The sequence below is a fragment of the Takifugu flavidus genome, unplaced genomic scaffold (assembly GCF_003711565.1).
Source record: "Takifugu flavidus isolate HTHZ2018 unplaced genomic scaffold, ASM371156v2 ctg958, whole genome shotgun sequence".
In the NCBI taxonomy this organism is placed as follows: domain Eukaryota; kingdom Metazoa; phylum Chordata; class Actinopteri; order Tetraodontiformes; family Tetraodontidae; genus Takifugu; species Takifugu flavidus.
Genome location: NW_026622568.1, coordinates 1 through 11,602, shown reverse-complemented (window position 1 = coordinate 11,602; position 11,602 = coordinate 1). Strand labels below are relative to the sequence as shown.

At 42.2% G+C, this 11,602-nt stretch overlaps 6 non-coding genes across 6 annotated transcripts; all 6 read left to right on the top strand.

The window, feature by feature from the left end:
* The first annotated feature begins 238 nt into the window (after positions 1 to 238).
* LOC130521410 (5S ribosomal RNA) lies at positions 239 to 356 on the top strand. Its single transcript, XR_008949322.1, has one exon. It is a non-coding gene; the product is annotated as a 5S ribosomal RNA (ribosomal RNA).
* Positions 357 to 2,244: 1,888 nt separating this feature from the next.
* LOC130521406 (5S ribosomal RNA) lies at positions 2,245 to 2,363 on the top strand. The gene has a single exon (XR_008949318.1). It is a non-coding gene; the product is annotated as a 5S ribosomal RNA (ribosomal RNA).
* Positions 2,364 to 3,955: 1,592 nt separating this feature from the next.
* On the top strand, positions 3,956 to 4,074 carry LOC130521409 (5S ribosomal RNA). Its single transcript, XR_008949321.1, has one exon. It is a non-coding gene; the product is annotated as a 5S ribosomal RNA (ribosomal RNA).
* A 1,889-nt stretch (positions 4,075 to 5,963) lies between these two features.
* LOC130521408 (5S ribosomal RNA) lies at positions 5,964 to 6,082 on the top strand. The gene has a single exon (XR_008949320.1). It is a non-coding gene; the product is annotated as a 5S ribosomal RNA (ribosomal RNA).
* Positions 6,083 to 7,993: 1,911 nt separating this feature from the next.
* LOC130521407 (5S ribosomal RNA) lies at positions 7,994 to 8,112 on the top strand. The gene has a single exon (XR_008949319.1). It is a non-coding gene; the product is annotated as a 5S ribosomal RNA (ribosomal RNA).
* Positions 8,113 to 10,018: 1,906 nt separating this feature from the next.
* LOC130521405 (5S ribosomal RNA) lies at positions 10,019 to 10,137 on the top strand. The gene has a single exon (XR_008949317.1). It is a non-coding gene; the product is annotated as a 5S ribosomal RNA (ribosomal RNA).
* The last annotated feature ends 1,465 nt before the right edge of the window (positions 10,138 to 11,602 follow it).

Sequence of the window (11,602 nt, the reverse complement as noted above, 5' to 3'; positions counted from 1 at the left end):
TTGATTTTTTTTTAAGACGTTTCACCTCTCATCCAAGAGCCGTTCTAGGCAGATTTGATGATGACGCTCATAGGCTATATAGCCTTTTCTTTTTGGGGGGAATGGATTGGAGGCTGCTCCAACATTGACGTTTGGACTGTGACAAAGCAAAATGGACAACCTCCACCAGAATAAGTGTTTCAAGAAATAAGTTTGAGTTGTATTAACTTCAAAAGGCCATTTTCTTGCGGCTGCTCTCGCTTACGGCCATACCACCCTGAGAACGCCCGATCTCGTCCGATCTCGGAAGCTAAGCAGGGTCGGCCCTGGTTAGTACTTGGATGGGAGACCGCCTGGGAATACCAGTGCTGTAAGCTTTTTGCACTCCTCCACTGGGTCAGCAGAGGCCGCCAGTGTTCCTGATATTATCCAGCCAGATGTTATTCACTTCTTAAGTACTTCAAACATTGAGATTTAATGTTGCACTATTGTACATCGTTTTAGATTTAATATTTTATGAGTGTGTGTGTGTGTCGCAAGGATGATCGGCGGTGGAGGAGACAGAGGGAGACGGGAGCTTCTTTACTCCAAAAATTATTTTTATTTTCCAAAAATAAAGTGGTGTCAGAAGATGCCAGGTTGAATCCATACAATAACATACAGACCCTGCACACTTTTACACACCACAACAACTTTGACTCTGTCTCCAAATTTCTTTTTTCTCCAAAACAACCAACCAACTCAACATCCCACCCCGTCTGGGGCTTACTACAGGGCTTCTATAGCTGTAGCCCTCCTACAGGTGAAACCAATTATCAAAATTATTACGCTCACTAATACATTTACAAACTCAAAATAACAATCGAACAGAAATATTAAATATGCGTAAAACGCCCAAAACAATTTCCACCATCAAAACCACCCAGTGCATAGTAAAATACATGTTCATCTTACTCTTCTAAAACACCCCCGCTAAAATAGATTGTGCCGTAGCACCTCGCGAAACCCCTCCATGTATACAATCATTGAACAGTCCATCGGTTTCCCCGAACCAGGAAGTATGTCGTGCTGGTGAGCTATTGAAATATTGGTGCTTTTGATAAATGACAAACAAATAAACCTTGATGCTTTTAAACAGCCATAGTGTGAGTGTGATTCTTTGGGCAACGTTAAACAGACGGGAGGTGACACGGTGAGGCAATATGACGCGCGTTGTTTACTTGGGTGGAAATAATTGGAACATAAATGCCGGTTGGCCATGCCGTGCATGTCGGCTACAATGTATTCCAATAAGAAGCTATGGTAAAAGTGGTGTGTGTGAAATGCTTCAACCGAGTAAACCAAGACAGAACGGAATGGAAATGAAATGCAAACGTGTCGGCGTAAGTGGCACGGCTCACTCCGTGCGTGTGTGCGTGTGTCTGTGTCTGTGTGTTTGTGTTTGTGTTTAAAAAATTGAATTTCCCACTTTGGTCCACACTATTGGCAACATTTCTGTCTTCGCAAAAGCCACTCAAGGCGGCAGAGTCCGGAATTGAAAACAATATCTAAAGAACTCAAGTATCATACTAACAACACTAATATTCCATCTGTCTATCCCCAACTGAATTAACTCCCCACCTATCTCATCAGAATATTTGTAACAGAATAAGCAGATAACGTAGCATTTCCCTGTTCATATCTGCGACTTGCAATTTAGAATTTGTCAATAAAACTATGCTATGACACAAACTACAGTTTAATAGACTGCTGTGCTCCTAAAAAGAGCAGCATTTGTGGCTCATAAACCTCACAGACACTGCTTTGCTCTTTAAACATTTTTATGATGGTGAATTTTTCAATCAAATATCTTCCGTTTGATAATGCCCAAAGCGGGATTCGAACTCTCCCTCTGGGGTCTTCAGGAGGTTTCAATCAGGTTGTCTGTTACAGCGATTCTCGACTGGCCCGCACCGGCCCGGGATCGATCCCTGGCCATGGCACATTGCTTTTAACTTGATTTCATTTATCGGAGTTGAATCTTGTTTGATTTGTTTGAAGACGTTTCACCTCTCATCCAAGAGCCGTTCTAGGCAGATTTGATGATATGACGCTCATAGGCTATATAGCCTTTTCTTTTTGGGGGGAATGGATTGGAGGCTGCTCCAACATTGACGTTTGGACTGTGACAAAGCAAAATGGACAACCTCCACCAGAATAAGTGTTTCAAGAAAATAAGTTTGAGTTGTATTAACTTCAAAAGGCCATTTTCTTGCGGCTGCTCTCGCTTACGGCCATACCACCCCTGAGAACGCCCGATCTCGTCCGATCTCGAAGCTAAGCGGGGCGGGGCCTGGTTAGTACTTGGATGGGAGACCGCCTGGGAATACCAGGTGCTGTAAGCTTTTTGCACTCCTCCACTGGGTCAGCAGAGGCCGCCAGTGTTCCTGATAATTATCCAGCCAGATGTTATTCACTTCTTAAGTACTTCTAACATTGAGATTTAATGTTGCACTATTGTACATCGTTTTAGATTTAATATTTTATGAGTGTGTGTGTGTGTGTCGCAAGGATGATCGGCGGTGGAGGAGACAGAGGGAGACGGGAGCTTCTTTACTCCAAAAATTATTTTTATTTTCCAAAATAAAGTGGTGTCAGAAGATGCCAGGTTGAATCCATACAATAACATACAGACCCTGCACACTTTTACACACCACAACTTTGACTCTGTCTCCAAATTTTTCTTTTTTCTCCAAAATAACAACCAACCAACTCAACATCCCACCCCGTCTGGGGCTTACTCCAGGGCTTCTATAGCTGTAGCCCTCCTACAGGTGAAACAATTATCAAAATTATTACGCTCACTAATACATTTACAAACTCAAAATAACAATCGAACAGAAATATTAAATATGCGTAAAACGCCCAAACAAATTTCCACCATCAAAACCACCCAGTGCATAGTAAAATACATGTTCATCTTACTCTTCTAAAACCACCCGCTAAAATAGATTGTGCCGTAGCACCTCGCGAACCCCTCCATGTATACAATCATTGAACAGTCCATCGGTTTCCCCGAACCAGGAAGTATGTCCTGCTGGTGAGCTATTGAAATATTGGTGCTTTTGATAAATGACAAACAAATAAACCTTGATGCTTTTAAACAGCCATAGTGTGAGTGTGATTCTTTGGGCAACGTTAAACAGACGGGAGGTGACACGGTGAGGCAATATGACGCGCGTTGTTTACTTGGGTGGAACTAATTGGAACATAAATGCCGGTTGGCCATGCCGTGCATGTCGGCTACAATGTATTCCAATAAGAAGCTATGGTAAAAAGTGGTGTGTGTGAACTTCAACCTAGTAAACCAAGACAGAACGGAATGGAAATGAAATGCAAACGTGTCGGCGTAAGTGGCAGCACGGCTCACTCCGTGCGTGTGTGCGTGTGTCTGTGTCTGTGTGTTTGTGTTTGTGTTTAAATAAATTGAATTTCCCACTTTGGTCCACACTATTGGCAACATTTCTGTCTTCGCAAAAGCCAACTCAAGGCGGCAGAGTCCGGAATTGAAAACAATATCTAAAGAACTCAAGTATCATACTAACAACACTAATATTCCATCTGTCTATCCCCAACTGAATTAACTCCCCACCTATCTCATCAGAATATTTGTAACAGAATGAGCAGATAACGTAGCATTTCCCTGTTCATATCTGCGACTTGCAATTTAGAATTTGTCAATAAAACTATGCTATGACACAAACTACAGTTTAATAGACTGCTGTGCTCCTAAAAAGAGCAGCATTTGTGGCTCATAAACCTCACAGACACTGCTTTGCTCTTTAAACATTTTTATGATGGTGAATTTTTCAATCAAATATCTTCCGTTTGATAATGCCCAAAGCGGGATTCGAACTCTCCCTCTGGGGTCTTCAGGAGGTTTCAATAAGTTTGAGTTGTATTAACTTCAAAAGGCCATTTTCTTGCGGCTGCTCTCGCTTACGGCCATACCACCCTGAGAACGCCCGATCTCGTCCGATCTCGGAAGCTAAGCAGGGTCGGGCCTGGTTAGTACTTGGATGGGAGACCGCCTGGGAATACCAGGTGCTGTAAGCTTTTTGCACTCCTCCACTGGGTCAGCAGAGCGGCCAGTGTTCCTGATAATTATCCAGCCAGATGTTATTCACTTCTTAAGTACTTCAAACATTGAGATTTAATGTTGCACTATTGTACATCGTTTTAGATTTAATATTTTATGAGTGTGTGTGTGTGTCGCAAGGATGATCGGCGGTGGAGGAGACAGAGGGAGACGGGAGCTTCTTTACTCCAAAAAATTATTTTTATTTTCCAAAAATAAAGTGGTGTCAGAAGATGCCAGGTTGAATCCATACAATAACATACAGACCCTGCACACTTTTACACACCACAACTTTGACTCTTTCTCCAATTTTCTTTTTTCTCCAAAATAACAACCAACCAACTCAACATCCCACCCCGTCTGGGGCTTACTACAGGGCTTCTATAGCTGTAGCCCTCCTACAGGTGAAACCAATTATCAAAATTATTACGCTAACTAATACATTTACAAACTCAAATAACAATCGAACAGAAAATTTAAATATGCGTAAAACGCCCAAAACAAATTTCCACCATCAAAACCACCCAGTGCATAGTAAAATACATGTTCATCTTACTCTTCTAAAACACCCCCGCTAAAATAGATTGTGCCGTAGCACCTCGCGAAACCCCTCCATGTATACAATCATTGAACAGTCCATCGGTTTCCCCGAACCAGGAAGTATGTCCTGCTGGTGAGCTATTGAAATATTGGTGCTTTTGATAAATGACAAAAAATAAACCTTGATGCTTTTAAACAGCCATAGTGTGAGTGTGATTCTTTGGGCAACGTTAACAGACGGGAGGTGACACGGTGAGGCAATATGACGCGCGTTGTTTACTTGGGTGGAACTAATTGGAACATAAATGCCGGTTGGCCATGCCGTGCATGTCGGCTACAATGTATTCCAATAAGAAGCTATGGTAAAAAGTGGTGTGTGTGAAATGCTTCAACCTAGTAAACCAAGACAGAACGGAATGGAAATGAAATGCAAACGTGTCGGCGTAAGTGGCACGGCTCACTCCGTGCGTGTGTGCGTGTGTCTGTGTCTGTGTGTTTGTGTTTGTGTTTAAATAAAATTGAATTTCCCACTTTGGTCCACACTATTGGCAACATTTCTGTCTTCGCAAAAGCCAACTCAAGGCGGCAGAGTCCGGAATTGAAAACAATATCTAAAGAACTCAAGTATCATACTAACAACACTAATATTCCATCTGTCTATCCCCAACTGAATTAACTCCCCACCTATCTCATCAGAATATTTGTAACAGAATAAGCAGATAACGTAGCATTTCCCTGTTCATATCTGCGACTTGCAATTTAGAATTTGTCAATAAAACTATGCTATGACACAAACTACAGTTTAATAGACTGCTGTGCTCCTAAAAAGAGCAGCATTTGTGGCTCATAAACCTCACAGACACTGCTTTGCTCTTTAAACATTTTATGATGGTGAATTTTTCAATCAAATATCTTCCGTTTGATAATGCCCAAAGCGGGATTCGAACTCTCCCTCTGGGGTCTTCAGGAGGTTTCAATCAGGTTGTCTGTTACAGCGATTCTCGACTGGCCCGCACCGGCCCGGGATCGATCCCTGGCCATGGCACATTGCTTTTAACTTGATTTCATTTATCGGAGTTGAATCTTGTTTGATTTGTTTGAAGACGTTTCACCTCTCATCCAAGAGCCGTTCTAGGCAGATTTGATGATATGACGCTCATAGGCTATATAGCCTTTTCTTTTTGGGGGGAATGGATTGGAGGCTGCTCCAACATTGACGTTTGGACTGTGACAAAGCAAAATGGACAACCTCCACCAGAATAAGTGTTTCAAGAAATAAGTTTGAGTTGTATTAACTTCAAAAGGCCATTTTCTTGCGGCTGCTCTCGCTTACGGCCATACCACCCTGAGAACGCCCGATCTCGTCCGATCTCGGAAGCTAAGCAGGGTCGGGCCTGGTTAGTACTTGGATGGGAGACCGCCTGGGAATACCAGGTGCTGTAAGCTTTTTGCACTCCTCCACTGGGTCAGCAGAGGCCGCCAGTGTTCCTGATAATTATCCAGCCAGATGTTATTCACTTCTTAAGTACTTCTCAAACATTGAGATTTAATGTTGCACTATTGTACATCGTTTTAGATTTAATATTTTATGAGTGTGTGTGTGTGTGTCGCAAGGATGATCGGCGGTGGAGGAGACAGAGGGAGACGGGAGCTTCTTTACTCCAAAAAATTATTTTTATTTTCCAAAAATAAAGTGGTGTCAGAAGATGCCAGGTTGAATCCATACAATAACATACAGACCCTGCACACTTTTACACACCACAACTTTGACTCTTTCTCCAAATTTTCTTTTTTCTCCAAAATAACAACCAACCAACTCAACATCCCACCCCGTCTGGGGCTTACTACAGGGCTTCTATAGCTGTAGCCCTCCTACAGGTGAAACCAATTATCAAAATTATTACGCTAACTAATACATTTACAAACTCAAAATAACAATCGAACAGAAAATTAAATATGCGTAAAACGCCCAAAACAAATTTCCACCATCAAAACCACCCAGTGCATAGTAAAATACATGTTCATCTTACTCTTCTAAAACAAACACCCCCGCTAAAATAGATTGTGCCGTAGCACCTCGCGAAACCCCTCCATGTATACAATCATTGAACAGTCCATCGGTTTCCCCGAACCAGGAAGTATGTCCTGCTGGTGAGCTATTGAAATATTGGTGCTTTTGATAAATGACAAACAAATAAACCTTGATGCTTTTAAACAGCCATAGTGTGAGTGTGATTCTTTGGGCAACGTTAAACAGACGGGAGGTGACACGGTGAGGCAATATGACGCGCGTTGTTTACTTGGGTGGAACTAATTGGAACATAAATGCCGGTTGGCCATGCCGTGCATGTCGGCTACAATGTATTCCAATAAGAAGCGATGGTAAAAAGTGGTGTGTGTGAAATGCTTCAACCGAGTAAACCAAGACAGAACGGAATGGAAATGAAATGCAAACGTGTCGGCGTAAGTGGCACGGCTCACTCGTGTGTGTGTGTGCGTGCGTGCGTGTGTCTGTGTGTGTGTGTTTGTGTTTGTGTTTAAATAAAATTGAATTTCCCACTTTGGTCCACACTATTGTCAACATTTCTGTCTTCGCAAAAGCCAACTCAAGGCGGCAGAGTCCGGAATTGAAAACAATATCTAAAGAACTCAAGTATCATACTAACAACACTAATATTCCATCTGTCTATCCCCAACTGAATTAACTCCCCACCTATCTCATCAGATATTTGTAACAGAATAAGCAGATAACGTAGCATTTCCCTGTTCATATCTGCGACTTGCAATTGAGAATTTGTCAATAAAACTATGCTATGACACAAACTACAGTTTAATAGACTGCTGTGCTCCTAAAAAGAGCAGCATTTGTGGCTCATAAACCTCACAGACACTGCTTTGCTCTTTAAACATTTTTATGATCGTGAATTTTTCAATCAAATATCTTCCGTTTGATAATGCCCAAAGCGGGATTCGAACTCTCCCTCTGGGGTCTTCAGGAGGTTTCTATCAGGTTGTCTGTTACAGCGATTCTCGACTGGCCCGCACCGGCCCGGGATCGATCCCTGGCCATGGCACATTGCTTTTAACTTGATTTCATTTATCGGAGTTGAATCTTGTTTGATTTGTTTGAAGACGTTTCACCTCTCATCCAAGAGCCGTTCTAGGCAGATTTGATGATATGACGCTCATAGGCTATATAGCCTTTTCTTTTTGGGGGGAATGGATTGGAGGCTGCTCCAACATTGACGTTTGGACTGTGACAAAGCAAAATGGACAACCTCCACCAGAATAAGTGTTTCAAGAAAATAAGTTTGAGTTGTATTAACTTCAAAAGGCCATTTTCTTGCGGCTGCTCTCGCTTACGGCCATACCACCCTGAGAACGCCCGATCTCGTCCGATCTCGGAAGCTAAGCAGGGTCGGGCCTGGTTAGTACTTGGATGGGAGACCGCCTGGGAATACCAGGTGCTGTAAGCTTTTTGCACTCCTCCACTGGGTCAGCAGAGGCCGCCAGTGTTCCTGATAATTATCCAGCCAGATGTTATTCACTTCTTAAGTACTTCTAACATTGAGATTTAATGTTGCACTATTGTACATCGTTTTAGATTTAATATTTTATGAGTGTGTGTGTGTGTGTGTCTGTGTCGCAAGGATGATCGGCGGTGGAGGAGACAGAGGGAGACGGGAGCTTCTTTACTCCAAAAATTTTTTTTATTTTCCAAAAATAAAGTGGTGTCAGAAGATGCCAGGTTGAATCCATACAATAACACACAGACCCTGCACACTTTTACACACACCACAACTTTGACTCTTTCTCCAATTTTTCTTTTTTCTCCAAAATAACAACCAACCAACTCAACATCCCACCCCGTCTGGGGCTTACTCCAGGGCTTCTATAGCTGTAGCCCTCCTACAGGTGAAACAATTATCAAAATTATTACGCTAACTAATACATTTACAAACTCAAAATAACAATCGAACAGAAAATATAAAATATGCGTAAAACGCCCAAAACAAATTTCCACCATCAAACCACCCAGTGCATAGTAAAATACATGTTCAACTTACTCTTCTAAAACACCCCCGCTAAAATAGATTGTGCCGTAGCACCTCGCGAAACCCCTCCATGTATACAATCATTGAACAGTCCATCGGTTTCCCCGAACCAGGAAGTATGTCCTGCTGGTGAGCTATTGAAATATTGGTGCTTTTGATAAATGACAAACAAATAAACCTTGATGCTTTTAAACAGCCATAGTGTGAGTGTGATTCTTTGGGCAACGTTAAACAGACGGGAGGTGACACGGTGAGGCAATATGACGCGCGTTGTTTACTTGGGTGGAACTAATTGGAACATAAATGCCGGTTGGCCATGCCGTGCATGTCGGCTACAATGTATTCCAATAAGAAGCTATGGTAAAAAGTGGTGTGTGTGAAATGCTTCAACCGAGTAAACCAAGACAGAACGGAATGGAAATGAAATGCAAACGTGTCGGCGTAAGTGGCACGGCTCACTCCGTGCGTGTGTGCGTGTGTCTGTGTCTTGTGTTTGTGTTTTGTGTTTAAATAAATTGAATTTCCCACTTTGGTCCACACTATTGGCAACATTTCTGTCTTCGCAAAAGCCAACTCAAGGCGGCAGAGTCCGGAATTGAAAACAATATCTAAAGAACTCAAGTATCATACTAACAACACTAATATTCCATCTGTCTATCCCCAACTGAATTAACTCCCCACCTATCTCATCAGAATATTTGTAACAGAATAAGCAGATAACGTAGCATTTCCCTGTTCATATCTGCGACTTGCAATTTAGAATTTGTCAATAAAACTATGCTATGACACAAACTACAGTTTAATAGACTGCTGTGCTCCTAAAAAGAGCAGCATTTGTGGCTCATAAACCTCACAGACACTGCTTTGCTCTTTAAACATTTTTATGATGGTGAATTTTTCAATCAAATATCTTCCGTTTGATAATGCCCAAAGCGGGATTCGAACTCTCCCTCTGGGGTCTTCAGGAGGTTTCAATCAGGTTGTCTGTTACAGCAGCGATTCTCGACTGGCCCGCACCGGCCCGGGATCGATCCCTGGCCATGGCACATTGCTTTTAACTTGATTTCATTTATCGGAGTTGAATCTTGTTTGATTTGTTTGAAGACGTTTCACCTCTCATCCAAGAGCCGTTCTAGGCAGATTTGATGATATGACGCTCATAGGCTATATAGCCTTTTCTTTTTGGGGGGAATGGATTGGAGGCTGCTCCAACATTGACGTTTGGACTGTGACAAAGCAAAATGGACAACCTCCACCAGAATAAGTGTTTCAAGAAAATAAGTTTGAGTTGTATTAACTTCAAAGGCCATTTCTTGCGGCTGCTCTCGCTTACGGCCATACCACCCTGAGAACGCCCGATCTCGTCCGATCTCGGAAGCTAAGCAGGGTCGGGCCTGGTTAGTACTTGGATGGGAGACCGCCTGGGAATACCAGGTGCTGTAAGCTTTTGCACTCCTCCACTGGGTCAGCAGAGGCCGCCAGTGTTCCTGATAATTATCCAGCCAGATGTTATTCACTTCTTAAGTACTTCTAACATTGAGATTTAATGTTGCACTATTGTACATCGTTTTAGATTTAATATTTATGAGTGTGTGTGTGTGTGTCGCAAGGATGATCGGCGGTGGAGGAGACAGAGGGAGACGGGAGCTTCTTTACTCCAAAAATTTATTTTTATTTTCCAAAAATAAAGTGGTGTCAGAAGATGCCAGGTTGAATCCATACAATAACATACCGACCCTGCACACTTTTACACACCACAACTTTGACTCTTTCTCCAAAATTCTTTTTTCTCCAAAATAACAACAACCAACCACAACATCCCACCCCGTCTGGGGCTTACTCCAGGGCTTCTATAGCTGTAGCCCTCCTACAGGTGAAACCAATTATCAAAATTATTACGCTAACTAATACATTTACAAACTCAAAATAACAATCGAACAGAAAATATAAAATATGCGTAAAACGCCCAAAACAAATTTCCACCATCAAAACCACCCAGTGCATAGTAAAATACATGTTCATCTTACTCTTCTAAAACACCCCCGCTAAAATAGATTGTGCCGTAGCACCTCGCGAAACCCCTCCATGTATACAATCATTGAACAGTCCATCGGTTTCCCCGAACCAGGAAGTATGTCGTGCTGGTGAGCTATTGAAAATTGGTGCTTTTGATAAATGACAAACAAATAACCTTGATGCTTTTAAACAGCCATAGTGTGAGTGTGATTCTTTGGGCAACGTTAAACAGACGGGGGGTGACACGGTGAGGCAATATGACGCGCGTTGTTTACTTGGTGGAACTAATTGGAACATAAATGCCGGTTGGCCATGCCGTGCATGTCGGCTACAATGTATTCCAATAAGAAGCTATGTAAAAAGTGGTGTGTGTGAAATGTTCAACCGAGTAAACCAAGACAGAACGGAATGGAAATGAAATGCAAACGTGTCGGCGTAAGTGGCACGGCTCACTCCGTCGTGTGTGCGTGTGGTGTGTCTGTGTGTTGTGTTTGTGTTTAAATAAAATTGAATTTCCCACTTTGGTCCACACTATTGGCAACATTTCTGTCTTCGCAAAGCAAACTCAAGGCGGCAGAGTCCGGAATTGAAAACATATCTAAAGAACTCAAGTATCATACTAACAACACTCATATTCCATCTGTCTATCCCAACTGAATTAACTCCCACCTATCTCATCAGAATATTTGTAACAGAATGAGCAGATAACGTAGCATTTCCCTGTTCATATCTGCGACTTGCAATTTAGAATTTGTCAATAAAAACTATGCTATGACACAAACTACAGTTTAATAGACTGCTGTGCCTCCTAAAAAGAGCAGCATTTGTGGCTCATAAACCTCACAGACACTGCTTTGCTCTTTAAACATTTTATGATGGTGAATTTTCAAATCAA